The sequence below is a fragment of the Agelaius tricolor genome, unplaced genomic scaffold (assembly GCF_023055355.1).
Source record: "Agelaius tricolor isolate 1412-34295 unplaced genomic scaffold, bAgeTri1.0.p SCAF_20, whole genome shotgun sequence".
NCBI lineage: Eukaryota > Metazoa > Chordata > Aves > Passeriformes > Icteridae > Agelaius > Agelaius tricolor.
The window spans coordinates 5,230,903-5,244,438 of record NW_027269280.1 but is presented as its reverse complement, the minus strand read 5'-3'; the positions used below and the strand labels follow the sequence as shown (position 1 = coordinate 5,244,438).

General features: G+C 47.2%; 1 protein-coding gene across 2 annotated transcripts in view; it reads left to right on the top strand.

Annotated features, from left to right (window-relative positions):
• Positions 1-13,536, top strand: part of MN1 (MN1 proto-oncogene, transcriptional regulator) — an 84,692-nt gene that overhangs the window by 16,336 nt on the left and 54,820 nt on the right. The window lies entirely within an intron of this gene.

The following is a 13,536-nucleotide window of genomic DNA, read 5'->3' as shown; positions in this document are numbered from 1 at the left end:
AATTGCCCTTCAGGGGGACTGTGCTTGGGCTTTCTCCTAAAAGGTGAGATACAGGAGAGGTGTGAGGCAGTCTGACTGAGTCTTGCACCCAGCTAACACTGAGCTTAATCCAGATTCTGTTTTTGAAAGGGTTATTTATAGTCATCTTCCAGTAGTCTCCTAATCAAACAGCAGCAAATCTGATACTGCTCGTTAGGTGCATTACAGAACAGCTGTTTTTTTAGTCACCAAACTTGCCTTTTGTGATTCATTTTCTGTGAATCACACTAGTTCAGCAAAGAGCGCAGATCACGACTTTTACAGCCAAATATGCAACTTCCTGGAAGCAAATGTCAAAAATTTAAATATTTTAGTGTAGTGCCTTGTAACTTGCAAGTTTTGTATTAATGGGACACTGGCTCTTCTGTAAAACTTCAATCCCTGGATCAAGCATGGCCATCAGTAGGAGTGTTTGCCCCCTGGTGTGAGTGGTTCACACTCAGAGGGTATTGCCTGGTTCCACTTTAGGTGGGACTTTCTTAGGTGTCACTATTTAATTTTTTCATGGTTTTTTGTGTTGGTGCTTAGTGTATCTGCAGGTACTCAGCATGCTGAGTGATGCATTTAAACATTGGCTGCTACAGTAAAAATCTTGATGGCCATTGTTTCAATCAAAAAAACCCTTCTCATCTTCAAAGTCACTGTTGTTACAATAATTTCCTCTTTGAACATGTCAGGATTCTGTCTTTGATTATAGACTGGATTATCTCTTGTCATTGCATAATGATTTTTTTTTTTGGGTAGGCAGAGACCTTTTTCAGTTCCTCACAGTTCATCCCCCATCCCAGTACTTCTTTAAAAAAGAGATTATGTTGAAACCAGGTATTTAAGAATATAGATCCTCAAGAAAATAACTGGTTTTGACTTTGTATTTTCCTGGGAATTTTATAAAACTGATCTGAATTACAGATTTATTTTACAATTTGAACTTAGACTTTTAAATATTCCCTTTCCCCCCACCCCTTCTTTTGCTTCCTATTGGACCAGAAGTCATTATTACAGAGATTTTTCTGCTACTTTTTCATTTTCTCTTTTTGCAGGAACATAAAAAGAATTGATCTCTGTAATTCTGCCATCACTTGGATGTTTGCTTGGATGGATGGTTGGGTGAACGGTGGTTTAGGTGGCTGACCTGGGGGCCTGAGCAGTGCTGCCAGACCCTCCCTGCCCTGTTCCCTGTTGAGGACTGATGTTGAGCTTTGGGAAGTGCTTGCTGAGGCCTTTTCTGCTGGAAGCTGTTTTAGGGTTTGGTGGTCTGTCCACTCTACAGGATCCAGAGTTTCCATTGCTGTTACAACCCTCAGAGACCTTACAGCTCTCTGAGCATTGTGGTGGGATGAAGGCACCCTGGAAGCAGAGCTCCTCTCTTATTGCTGCTGAGGTGTGGAGTGACTTTCCAGCTTTGTGGCCCTTCATGGCTGATGGTCTAAACTCTGGTGTTCTGCACTAATACAGCGTTCACCTTGGGTCAAAGGGCAGGGAACCTCCTGAAATGGAAGGTGCCTTGGAAGGTCCTCCAAAGCCTGACAGCCCAGAGACAAGAGCATTTGCAGTTTGTCTTGCTTTATGTGTATGTGCAGACTCTTCCATTGCTGGCATGGGAAAACTGTACAAAAATGGGTGACACTAGAACTGCATCAGGCACTGAAGAGACTTATCCCTTGGGAGATGGGTATTGGGAAATGTGTAAGAATGGCAAAAAGAGTCCAGGTGAGATCTGCAGATCCGTGCCTGGTTGTGATTACGTGTGTGCTGGCTTCCAGCTGGTCACTCTAAAGCTGTCACATGATGGGTGTATTGCCTCAGAGGTATGACTGAATCCAAGATGCTCCCTCAGTGGGGGTTGCCTGCATGTGTCCGTGCAATGGAAGCCTTTGCCACAGATTTAGTAAATCCTGACTGTGGTTTTCCCCTCGTGTTTTGTAAGGAAGGAGCTAAAAAGGATTCACTGTGTCTTTAAACTTGCAGATCCTCAGAACCTCCCTGGGAAGTAGAAGGGGGAAGGGACCCTTTCAGGATTAATTAAACAGAGATGTCTTGCTGTAGACTTCAGGGTTTACTGATAAATGCCAGCCCCTCACCCACGTCTGGTGGTGCTGCTGTTATTTAATCAGGGTCTTGACAAGGAATCTGAGCAATCTTCCCTTTCTCCTCCTCTGTTCCATTTATCTGTCCTCCCAACCTGTTTGTTTGTGTATGGTTAAGTTTTCCATGCCAGGGAGAAGCGGAGTGGAAATGTCAGGGGTCAGGCTGCAGGCAGGGCAGGCAGGAGCAGGCAGGGAGCAGAAAGCCCAGCTCTGCAGCCTTGGAGTTTCTGAGAAACTGGAGATAGGTTGTTCCAGGCAAGATTAACTCCTTCAGCACAGCTGCCTTCTGCTTGAGACCTGCAGGAAAGGAGGCAAGGTGGGTACATTAGGACACTGAGCTCAGACTCCATCCCTCTATCCTTGCAGTCCTGTGGGTAATGGGTGCTCCTGCTGCCATTTTGCTCACCCTCTTGTTGAAGCCTTGCTGGCCCATCTGCCTTGGCAGCTCTGCTGCTGGGGGATGAAGCTGTGTGGATGCAGACCTGAGCAGGATAGCAGATAGCAGAATTCATTACAGTACTGTTACGGATACCTGAGTTATTTGGCACATTTCCCAGTGCACAAAATGTTCATTCATGGAGGGCATGAAGCTGCTGCTCAGAGACATGCCTTTGAGTAGACACATGACTGGGGTTTGTCACTCAGAAGTTAGCTAAAGACCAGTCTGGATACCCTTGGCTTCAGAAAAAACAATTTTAGTGTTGTATCAGTAGACTTGGTATCTCCCAGGCTCTCAGCTGTGTGCTCTGTGGCTCACAAGTGCATCAGCCCCAGCTGATGCTGCCCTGGTGGCTGGGGTTGGGTGAAGTTTTGGCTGTATGAGTCAAGCTGTTGAACTTGCACTTCACCCCACCTGTGCGAGGGAAAAGCCTCATTCAGGGTGGGGTGGAGGATTTTGTTTGTTTGTTGGGTGATGCCTTTGCATTTGTGCTGTGGCAGCGAAGCAGGTGCTGCAGAGCTGAATCCTGCCTGGTTTGGCAGTGTTTGCCTTGCAGGCAGTGCCCTGCCTGGCACAGCTGCAGGGAGAGATGACAAGGTCCTTGCACCCCCCTGGTGGGATGGTCTGTGCTTCTGCACTGACCTGATCTAGACCAGGTTAACAGCTGTAGTTACAGATGGGATAGGAATGAATCACAGAAGAGAATCAGAGAATTGGGTTGGAAGGGTCATCTCATTGCAGCTGTGGGCAGGGACACCTTTCACTAGACCAGGTTGCTCCAAGCTCCATCCAGCCTGGCCTTGAACACTTGCAGGAATAGGGCAGGCACAACTTCTCTGGGGAATCTGTACCAGTGCTTCAGTACTTGCTGAGTAAATAATTTCTTCCCAATATCCAATCTAATCCTGCCCTCTCTCAGATGGGGGATATTCCCCCTTGTCACTCCTGGTTAGAAGTCCTTCTGCATCTCTCTTGGTGCTCCTGTGGGCTGCTCCATGCAGTGAAGTCCTAGGAATGTGCTGTGTTCCCTGTGTCAGTGCTTGGGTGCTGCTCAGCCCCGTGTCCCTCCCCTGCCCTTGCCAGGAGCAACTGGGGCTGCTGGCCCTCACTCCCTGGGGAGGTGCTGCAGGGCAGAGCCCACACAATCCCCAGCAGAGTGGGATGAACTAATTGTCTGCTGTTCTTTCATTTTCCAGGAGTATTGAAATTGTTGTGGGTCATAAATCACGTGAGCATATGGCCGGAAGGAGAACACAGGCCCATATTTCAGCTTTGGGCTGGAAGATGAGACTGTTTGTCCTGTGTTGTACAGGCCCATTTTGTTGATTTACTGGCCTGTGAAACTTTAGAGTTAATTTTTTGTTGAAGCAAGGAAAGTCTGTCTACCTGTGACTTTCCTGCTTGAACAGCTGTTTGCTCCTGATTCGTTGCTATTCTGAGAATTTCATGAATACTCTCCACAGTGATGTGACAATTGGAAGTAAAAGATGAGCTTATATTTCTCTTATCCTAATAGTGGCACTTACAGCTGTACCTAAGAATGCCAGGTTTCTTTGTGTGGTTTTTTTTTTTTTTATGCTGAATTTCTCTCACTGCCATTGCTCCTCATTTGGTCGTGCATTTCTTCTAATAATTTTTTTTCTTTCCCTTCAGATAGATTTAATTTTTAAACATGCTATTCTATCAAACTCTGTTCCTCCATCAGACTTCTGGCCCCCAGCTCAATCGCCACACCTTATTGCTGCTTTAGGGGATCTTTCTGAATATGCCAAATCCATTATATGACGACATTTCTATCTCTTTCTGTAGTCAAAACTTAACATATACCAGAATTTGGGATTTTTTTTTAGAAGAGGTCTAGTAAGAATTTGCCCAGGAGGTGTTGGGTATCAGCTCTCAGTCTGATTTGCCAGCACTTAAATGTTTTCCAGCAGAGATTTTGACCCTTCTTTAAGAAACTCGGGCCTCCTGACAATTCTGCTTTTTTTTAGATATCCTTGCAGATTCTTTAGAATTTGCCTGTGAATTACTTGCAAGGGACTTGCAAGCAGTGATTTGGAACCCCCTGTTTTTGGAGTGTCAAGCAGCTGGTGCTGCTGAGCACAGTGCAGGTCAGGGAGTGCCCCATAGCATCACAAAATGGTTTGGGCAGGGAGAGACCTTTAAACTCACCTTGTTCCACACCCCTGCCATGGGCAGGGACACCTTCCACTAGGCCAGGTGCTTAGAGCCCTGTTCAGCCTGTTCTGTCCATCTCTGAGCTGTGTCTCTGCAGGTGCCAGCTTTGACCTGAGGTCTCTGGGCTTCCTTTTCTCTTGAAAGTGTAAGTGGTAAAATTCTTGATTCTTCTCTTTTGATGTGTGAGTGGTAAAATTGCTTGAACACCTTTTGTTTTCATGATCGCTGTTTCTCAAAGTCTCCTCATTCACCCCTGAGACACCAAACTTCAGCTGGAGGTGTCCTAAAGAGCAATGAGATGTTTCAAGGTAGGCTGTAAATAAATGGCATAAAAGAGCTAATGATCCTTGATACTGGTTCTTCTCACTAATGTTAGCCTTTGGTAAACTCCCACTGTGTTTTCAGGGATATCCTTGAACTTGTGTGGTTTAACCCCAAGCATTACTGCACATGATCACCGTTTCTTGGTGTGCAGGAGCCTCAGATGTGTGAGGCCCCTGGGAGAGATTGACTTTGCCTGTGGCAGTTTTGTGTTACGGGCTCTCGTAATTGTGAGTTATAGATGGGGCAGAGGCACCTCTGGGAGCTGTGGGCAGAGCCAGGGAGGAGACAGAGGGACCAAGCAGATCCCTGTCCCAGCCCTGGCAGCCAGGCTGGATGCAGATGTGGCTTTGGGGTGTGAGAACACAGGGGAGCTCTTGGGGAACAATGTGACAAAACACCTAAAAGTCTTTGGCCGAGCATATCTGAGCCTCACGAGAGACTGAAAATATTTCAGAGCTAATTCCCTTCTTTTGCTTGGCTAACAAGTGCTCATTTAATTTGCATCCTGAAACTAAATGACTATGAACAAAGTTCTTTGAAGGGAATCTTCATCTTTAATTCTGTTTTCACTCAAGGAAAATAGTTTCCCATGTATGTTCTGCAGAGCTTAAATATCTTACTTATTACTGTAATATCTATTTTTCCCGCCACAATTGTGTCAAAACTCTTGCACAAATCTGATGGAGCGCTGGAATTTACGTGTTTCTCTTTCTGTTTGCTCTGTGCATAATCATGAATTATTCACTGCCTTTAGAAATCCATTGGTACACCCCTTTTGACATTTTACCTTATTTTTTGAATGTCCAGGTGGTGATTTAATGCAGAATATTTAAGTAACATCTTTTTTCAATGTTGGCCTGCCCTGAAATAATACTAGACAGTGTCCAGAACTGGTTTTATTTAAGTGAGAGCTTACTGAATGGTTTCGTGTGACTTCTGTGCAATCAGAAAATTCCACTTTGGGTTTTATTGGAGATCTTTTGTTAGCTTGTGCGTTCTGGCAGTCAAGAGATGGGTTTTGAATGGGCTGGAGCTGTGTGTAAAACCGTCATGTGATAGTTTGCGTACATATGAAATAAATTTGAAAGCAAAACCCAGCATTTCCTTACTCATCACGGATCTGTCATTTGTCATTCTTGGTGAAAATAGGCTCAGAGCATTTAGTTAGTGCAAGCAGGTGATGTATGCCAGCAGCATGAAAACACAGGATCAGTCAGCCAATATTCTTTCCTGCTTAGGAAGTGGTCTTCTCACACTGGGGGCTGGATTCAGAGGCAGGGCCATGTCTGAGACAGCCACAGCCCTTCAGAAGGAGGGGTCATGTCAGAGAAGCTGCTTGTTGTAGCCTCTTCCAGTGCCAGGTCTGAGTGTCAGGGTGATGGAGCTGGTGGCTGGGGCTTAGGCAGTTCACTCCTTTCAGAGATGAGCAGAAGTGTTTGGGTTTTTTGAGGGGGAAGAGCAACAGACCCTGGAAAATAACTTGGAGCTCCCTGAGGCTTCATTGGTGTTGGATGGCAGCATATGGATGTTGTGAGTGTTGGGTCAGCTGTGCTGGAAGGGGCTGCAATTGCTGGACTCAGGTTTATTTTCTGTTGGAAGTGTCCAGACATTATCTGGCTGTTGTTGGCAGTTGGTTTGGTTTGATTTTTAATGCCAGTTTTCCTTGCTTGGCCAGGGCCACCGTTCTCACACTGTGCAGAGCTGAGGAGAGCACAGTGTTGGTGATGGCACCAGAACTGACCAGCAGTTTGGAGCTGTGTGGTTGGGTTAGGCCCTGGTTGGAGGCTCAGATTTCCATGGCTGTCACAGACAAGCAGTGGTTCACCTGCATTGGGTGGGCAGGACCAGCCTGGCAAAGAGCAGCACTGCAGCTGGGGTGGGACCTGGTTTGCCAGAATGGTCTTTTGTTCTGTGAGAACCAAACCCCAACATCAGCCACCTCACCAGGGAGGTAGGCAGGACCCCCCTCTGTGGTTTTTGTTTTGCAGGGAAGCCAGCCTGAGAGTCAGTGTGTCAAGCTGAAAAGAGGAACTGAAGGTAGCCAAAAGAGAGGAAGGATATGAGTTAGAAACAGTCCGTTGTCCCTGTGGCCACCTAGCAAGGTACAGGAGCTGGTGCTGTCCCAAGGCCTGGAGCTTCTGGCTTCTCCAGGGATGCAGAGCTTGCCTTTCTTCTGGGAGAGTCATAGAGCTGGAAAGCAGTGATTTAACAGTAGCCTCCAGAGAAATAAATAGGTGTAGGCAGTTTCACACTTGCCTGTGGAGCCATGGTGGTGTGTTGCTCTCCTGCAGGGCAGTGGCAGCAAGGTGGGGAGCAATGAGTTCCCCATCTCTTGTCTCCTCCTGGCACAGTGGATTTTACAACAGCAATGTCATTGTCCTCATCCACACATCCTTCATTTTGTGTCTTCAAGGTCATGCTACATGTGAGATGAGTGCTGCCTTTTCCATTGATAGGGTTAGCATTTTTCCTACTTCACTTTTTTTCACCAGTTTCTTCTGTTTCTTTGTGTGAGCATGTGGCTCACAGTCTGACTGTAATCCTACAGCCTGACAGCAAACTCTTAACGCTGCCGTGGGTTTGGGCAGCCTCCCTGTCATGGCGTGCACATCCTTCCATTGCTCCTGGTGAAAACAGGAGCAGGAAAAGAGGTCAAGGGAGAAAAAAGAAAAATATGTATTTGCAGCAAGCACTATGTGTCTCCTGTTATCTGAATTCTGTGCAAGCAACGAGCTCTGATGGAGCCCCATGCCAGCTTGGGGACCACTGAAAACAAAATAAACATCTCTGTAGCATGGGCTGATACATGCTCCCTTTAGAGCCTCAGGCACCTCTAATTAATCAAGCTGTCTGTGGAGGAAGGGCCTGTGAGGACCAGAGGATGCTGCCAGAGCTGATGGGCTGATGACAGGGTGGGCAGCAAGCAGCATTAAGGGTGAACAGACTGTGTGTTAGCCTGGGTGTGCCATGCCTTTGGGTGAGTCTTGTCGATATTGCAGCAAAGTCAGAGCTTTAATCCTGGTTTGCAGGATATACGAGTGCTGTGGGAGGGTGCTGAGCTCTGTGCACGCATGTTTGATGAAGAGCCCTTCCTCCTTCCGTGAGAAAGGCTCTCAGAGAGCGCTCAGCTGGCTGGGCATTGACAATAAATTGAGGGGCTGACCAAGCCAAATGGCTTCTTGAAATGTCAAGGAGTGAAATGTGGCCCATACCCTGGAGCTGGGGTGTCTGTGCTGAGTGCTTCTGGTCAGCAGTGTGAGGAGTCACCTGTCCCCATTTCCGCTGAGTGAGTCCTTGGCATCAGCTGCTCACCTCAACCACCAACACTGAATTCTGTGCCTACAGAGCAGAGAGCAGCAGGGGAGAGCAGCACCTTTAAGTGTCTTACAGGCAGGGATTACACAGAATAAATGAAGTAAAATCAAATTAAGAGCAATGTTCTAATAATGGGTAGTTGAGGCTCTTCCTTGAGTGCCAGCAGAGCTGGGCACTGCCAGTCTGGGCTTAGAGGCAGTCTGTGCCCTCCAAGCACTGGGAACAGCAGAGACATCCAGCCCAGAGCAGACACAGATTGTCAGGGGTTAAGGCACCTGAAAGCCATGCAGGTTTATGGTGTAAGCAGGTGCCATGTTTGTGTCTAGGAACAAATGCAAGCCCTTGCCTCCTTGTATTCCAGGGTCAAGAAAATGCCTTTGTCAAGGACTTTGTCAATGCTGCAGAGGTGAGGAAGGAGATTGTTCATTTGTTTATCAACACAAATGAACTAGTTGTGTTTAAAAATAAAATTTTAAAAATACAATTTCAGGAATAAATTAATCTGTGGAGACTAGGTCCAGTGTCCAGGGAAACATGAAATGTTTTCAGACCTTATTTTTCTCAAAAACGGAAAAGAGATGCTTCTGTGCTGTGTACAAATGCAGAGCTATGTGCCTGAACCAATATGTCAAACTGTCATGTGGGAGATTTGGTGAAAAACATCTTGTCCTAAGGGAATAATTTTAAACACTATATGTAGGTTTGCTGCCTCATAAGGGATCATTACTCAAATCTATTCCCTCTTACGGTAGCTCGGCCTCTGCTTAACGGGCACGGAGTGAAGGGAAGCCCATTAACGCGTCCTTTAAGAGTGGTTCTCAGATGGTGGAGGGGAAACAGATCTCTGATCAGGGAATATCGTGTTATTGGCCAAATCCTGCGATTCAGCCTTAACAAGATGAGTAGCAATGCAGGGCCTTCACGCTCGGCTGGCCATCGAGGGCGGCGGCGGGGCCGTGCTGTGCCGGGCAGCCGGACCCTGGGCAGCGCAGCCGTGTCACGGCGGTGAGCAAGTGTAAGGGATGAGCCCTGGGGCAAGGAGCCGGTCTAGGGATCTTCACCTCCTGTTTGTCACTTCAATCTCCAAGGAGCGCTGACATGTGGAGTGGAACCCACTCCCAACCAGACCCCTACCAGACTGTGTCTGTGCTCTCGCTCCTGTGTCTCGCCGCTTTCCGTCCTTTTGTTGGTGGTGATTTTGGTAAAAATGAGAAGGATGGCATTAGCAGCACCTGAAGAGCAGCATCAGCTCCTGGTGTCTCAGCACAGCATCTGCAGTTGCCTTGGCTACACCAGCCCTCCCTCAATTAGCCTCCTCTCTGACAAGAAGATGCACTCAATGTGTGGTAGCTGTGCAGGTGAACTCGTTTTTAATGGGATTACTTTACTTAAAAACTGGGACACCTCTGGGTTTGCAGAGTGCTCAGTGGGGTTGTCACAGTAAAGAGAACAAGTTTGTTTTTTCATAATGCATAAGAAGATGCTACATGACAAAAGAGGCTTTATATTGAGCAGCTTAACTGCTCAGGGTCTCATGAAAAAGGGAGAAGGAAGCTGGAGGGGACTGAAGGTGTGTACACATGCTGTCTGCAGAGTAAGGTGAATGCCAGGGTCTAACCTCACTGAAGAAATGTGGTTTTTCTCAGATGATATGGAAAAGCAGCCTGTAGTGTGCGTATTGAATTTTTTTGTGGTGCAGAACTCCTGGTTCTCTTCCTGTGTCCCCAGGCTCCAACGCTGCTGGCCAGGCTCCTGGGTTAGTCACCACGCTGCCATTAATGCTGTGTAAACAAACAAACAAACAAACAGCAACCTTTTCTTTTTGAAGGCTGTGTGCCTTTGCAAAGTAGAGCAGAACGAAAGAGCAGCTTCCCAAATGTGCAAGGTCAGAGCAGAGGGTCGGGCCTGGAGGGAGGCTGGGGAGCCTGGCTGGGCACTCTCTTCTTGCTGTTTGTCTGGGGCTGAATGGCTGGAATGTGTTTGGCTGGGTAAAGCTGGTCAGAAGCTCTTGTTTAAAAGCAAACTGTCTCTTGAGACCACCACAGCATCATCAACAGCAGTGGGGAAGGACACCACCATGGGGGAGTATTTTCCAGACTTCTTTTGGTCTTTGGTCACTTTACTGCTTTGAGTTTCATGCCTTTCACATGAACATGATACGAGCTTAGAGATGATGTTTGATTTCTTACCTCTGCTTCAGCATTTGCTGTTTCCAAGTGGCACACGCTGTCCTTTGTGCAGGGTGGTTGTGCTTTTGTCAGTCCCGGGTTCTGTGTCATGTCCTTTGGCTTGGAGGGGAAGTCTCCACCCAGACCATCTCAAGATCTTGGGTGTGGAGGATGGCCCTTACTAGCAGCATACTGCTTTTTTTTAATAACACCAATTTCTTGCAGGAGTTGCTAATAGAGGCAGTTGTGCAGTTTAAAGATAATTTGTTTGAAAATTCCCTGCTTTCAGTGAGCTACTTTGTGACTGACAATGATTTATCTGGAACTTGGCAGCTGTGAGGCAATGATGTGGTGACACCATCTTGCATTACCTGACTAATTTTAACGTGCCGAGTCACGTCCCTCTCAGCTACCAGAACTGCTCTGGACCGTGGACACTGTGCCTGGGGAGTGCCAGGACACTGTGGCTGTGAGGGAGGAGGCAGACAGGATGGCTGGTGAAAGAGGTCTGCTGGGAGAGTTACTGTTTTGGACAAGCATCAGGCAGTACCTCATGCTTAAGAATATAATTCTCACCAGGTGGGTCAGCACAACTTTAATTTTTTGCTACAAAGTTTTTTTTTCCCTGGAAAGCATCATACTTTTGTCAAGACAGAAATAATGGAAAAAAGTAAATTGCACTGAAAATTTCCATCCAGATTGGCTTTGAGAATTCTTGTGCCAGCACAAGCTTTGCTGCAAGCTCTCTTTGTTTTGGATTTGAATACGTCACTTTCTGTGCTCATTAACGACAGACAGGAGAGCTGGAGCTCCCACAGTGGTGTCCCATGGTGAGCCAGGCTTGTGTGGACAGTGTCAGTCAGTATTGGCTTTGCAAACTGAGGTGAGTTCCTGCTCATCTCTTTTACTTTCCTCCCAAGCCAAGGAATCTTGTTCATCCATGTGGGACAGATTTTGTTTTGATTTCTTTATCAATAGTTTGCTTATGGATTTTATCCACAGCAAATGGCTTAGAAAGAATTTGCTGATTTACAAACAAATAAGCCTAATTTTTCATTCTCTAATTCCCTGTGGCACATGAATTTGTTTATGTAGTCGTTGCTGAGGAGCAGCTCTGTTCTAGGTGTCGGGGTGCCTGCACAGCTGGTGCAGGGGAGCTCTGACTCCAATCCCAGCCTGGGAATGTGCCACCTCTGCCTTGGCTGTTGGGGGTCCCCTGCAGCCCTTGTAGAAACACTGCTGGGACCCCTGGGCCCCTTGTGGCAGCAGTTCAGCTGTGGGACTCTTTCCTCTTTCTCTGCAGGAGAGGAAGAGAGCTGCTGTCACAAGGACTAATCTCGAGGCGCTGGCTCTTCCTGTGCTGAGCCCAGCATGTCCTGTGCAGTCAGGGAGACCTAAGAATAAAAACAGTGGGTACTGCGTGTCTTGTGAACAAATACAAGTAAGGAAAACATTTCCTGTTCACAATTTTCTGCGCAATCCCATCTGAGCTTTGAATATTTTATAAATTAAAAATGTCTTAGGTATACTTGCATTCTGGACAGTAAGTTTAATTGAACACCTGATCAAATAGTGGTTATTCAGGGGGTCTGGGGTTTTTGCCCTGTGATTTTCCCAAAGCTGTAGGACTCAGGGGTGACAGGAAAGAAGAGTAGAAGCTCCATGTGCTGGGAAGGGATCTGTGCCAACACCTCTTTGCCTGCCGGAACTTTGGTTATCACGCAGCAGCCTCTGCTCCATGCTTCTGCTGAGCCCCTCAGTGCTGCCTATTTATTAAAACTGATTAAAACCACCCATCACCAACTGCAGGGGAGCTGGAATCCCTTTGGGTGTAGACAGTGTGAGCACCTTTGCCCTGCTGCTGCTGGATCCTTGACTGGAGCAACACAGGAGGGTGCCTGCAGTAAAGCAAACAGGGGGCTGGGCTGAGGAGTGCAGCAGAGCTCTCTGTGGATTTTGCACATTGCAGCACTAACCCAGAGCAGGGCTGAGCAGGCAGCAGTGCTGCTCTGGAGCCTGGTTCCTTCTCCCAGGATTGATGGCATCACATCCTCAGATTCTTGGTAGTTCCTGTGTGGTGTTACACTGTTTTAGATATAAGCATCCCTGACATCCTGTGATAATCAAGCATTGAAAGCCTTTTCCAGTTTAAACCAGGGACTTCTATGCTAGTTTAGCATTATTTTTTAATATTATTGTGATTGTGTAACAAGCTGTTCAGTTCTAGTATTGTGTCTGGTATAGCAGGAGGTTCAGTGAACGTAATATGAGTTGCCCCTTGAAGTGTGGTATCCCCTACACTGCTTGGGGAGGAAAAGGTGATGGGAGGAAAAGTCCTGGGATGTTAAACAGTTACAGCTGGTTTTTGGCATCTTTGTCATGTTCTACCCATTTTAGCTACTCTTCACATGAACTGTAAAAGCTGGAGGAAAAAGTCTTAGAGACATTGTTTAGGATGTTTCAGTTAAAGTCTTACATTTCTGTGGTTAACAGAAACTAATGATAGCTAAAGATCATACCAAGTCCTAAAATGAACGAATTCTTAAGAAAAATGTTATCATGGTGCTCCTTTAAGAGGAGAGAAGGGAGACTGATGCTGGGACTGACCATGAGGGCATGGAGGGTTTGGGGTTGGCTTCCTGCTTGGTGGTGTTCCAGCATCCATTTCCAGCAGGGAAGGAAAGTTCCCAATTGTGCTGCGGTCTAGGACGCACTCATCGGTCCTGGGTCCATTCAGACACATCACTGGTTTCTCTCAGGTGCTGGGTGTTCTTCTGGCCTGGTGAACAAGATCTCACTTCAGAGCGGGCAGGGGGAGCCATACCTTTGGTGGTGACTCGGAGATGCAGCAGAGGGGCGCGGCCGGGGGGGAGAGAGGTGGTGGCAACACCACTGGCAGGCTGTGAGTGGCTGGGGTCGCAGGCTGTGAGTGGCTGGGGTCGCAGGCTGTGAGTGGATGGGGCTGCACATCACAGGTCTCCTAACC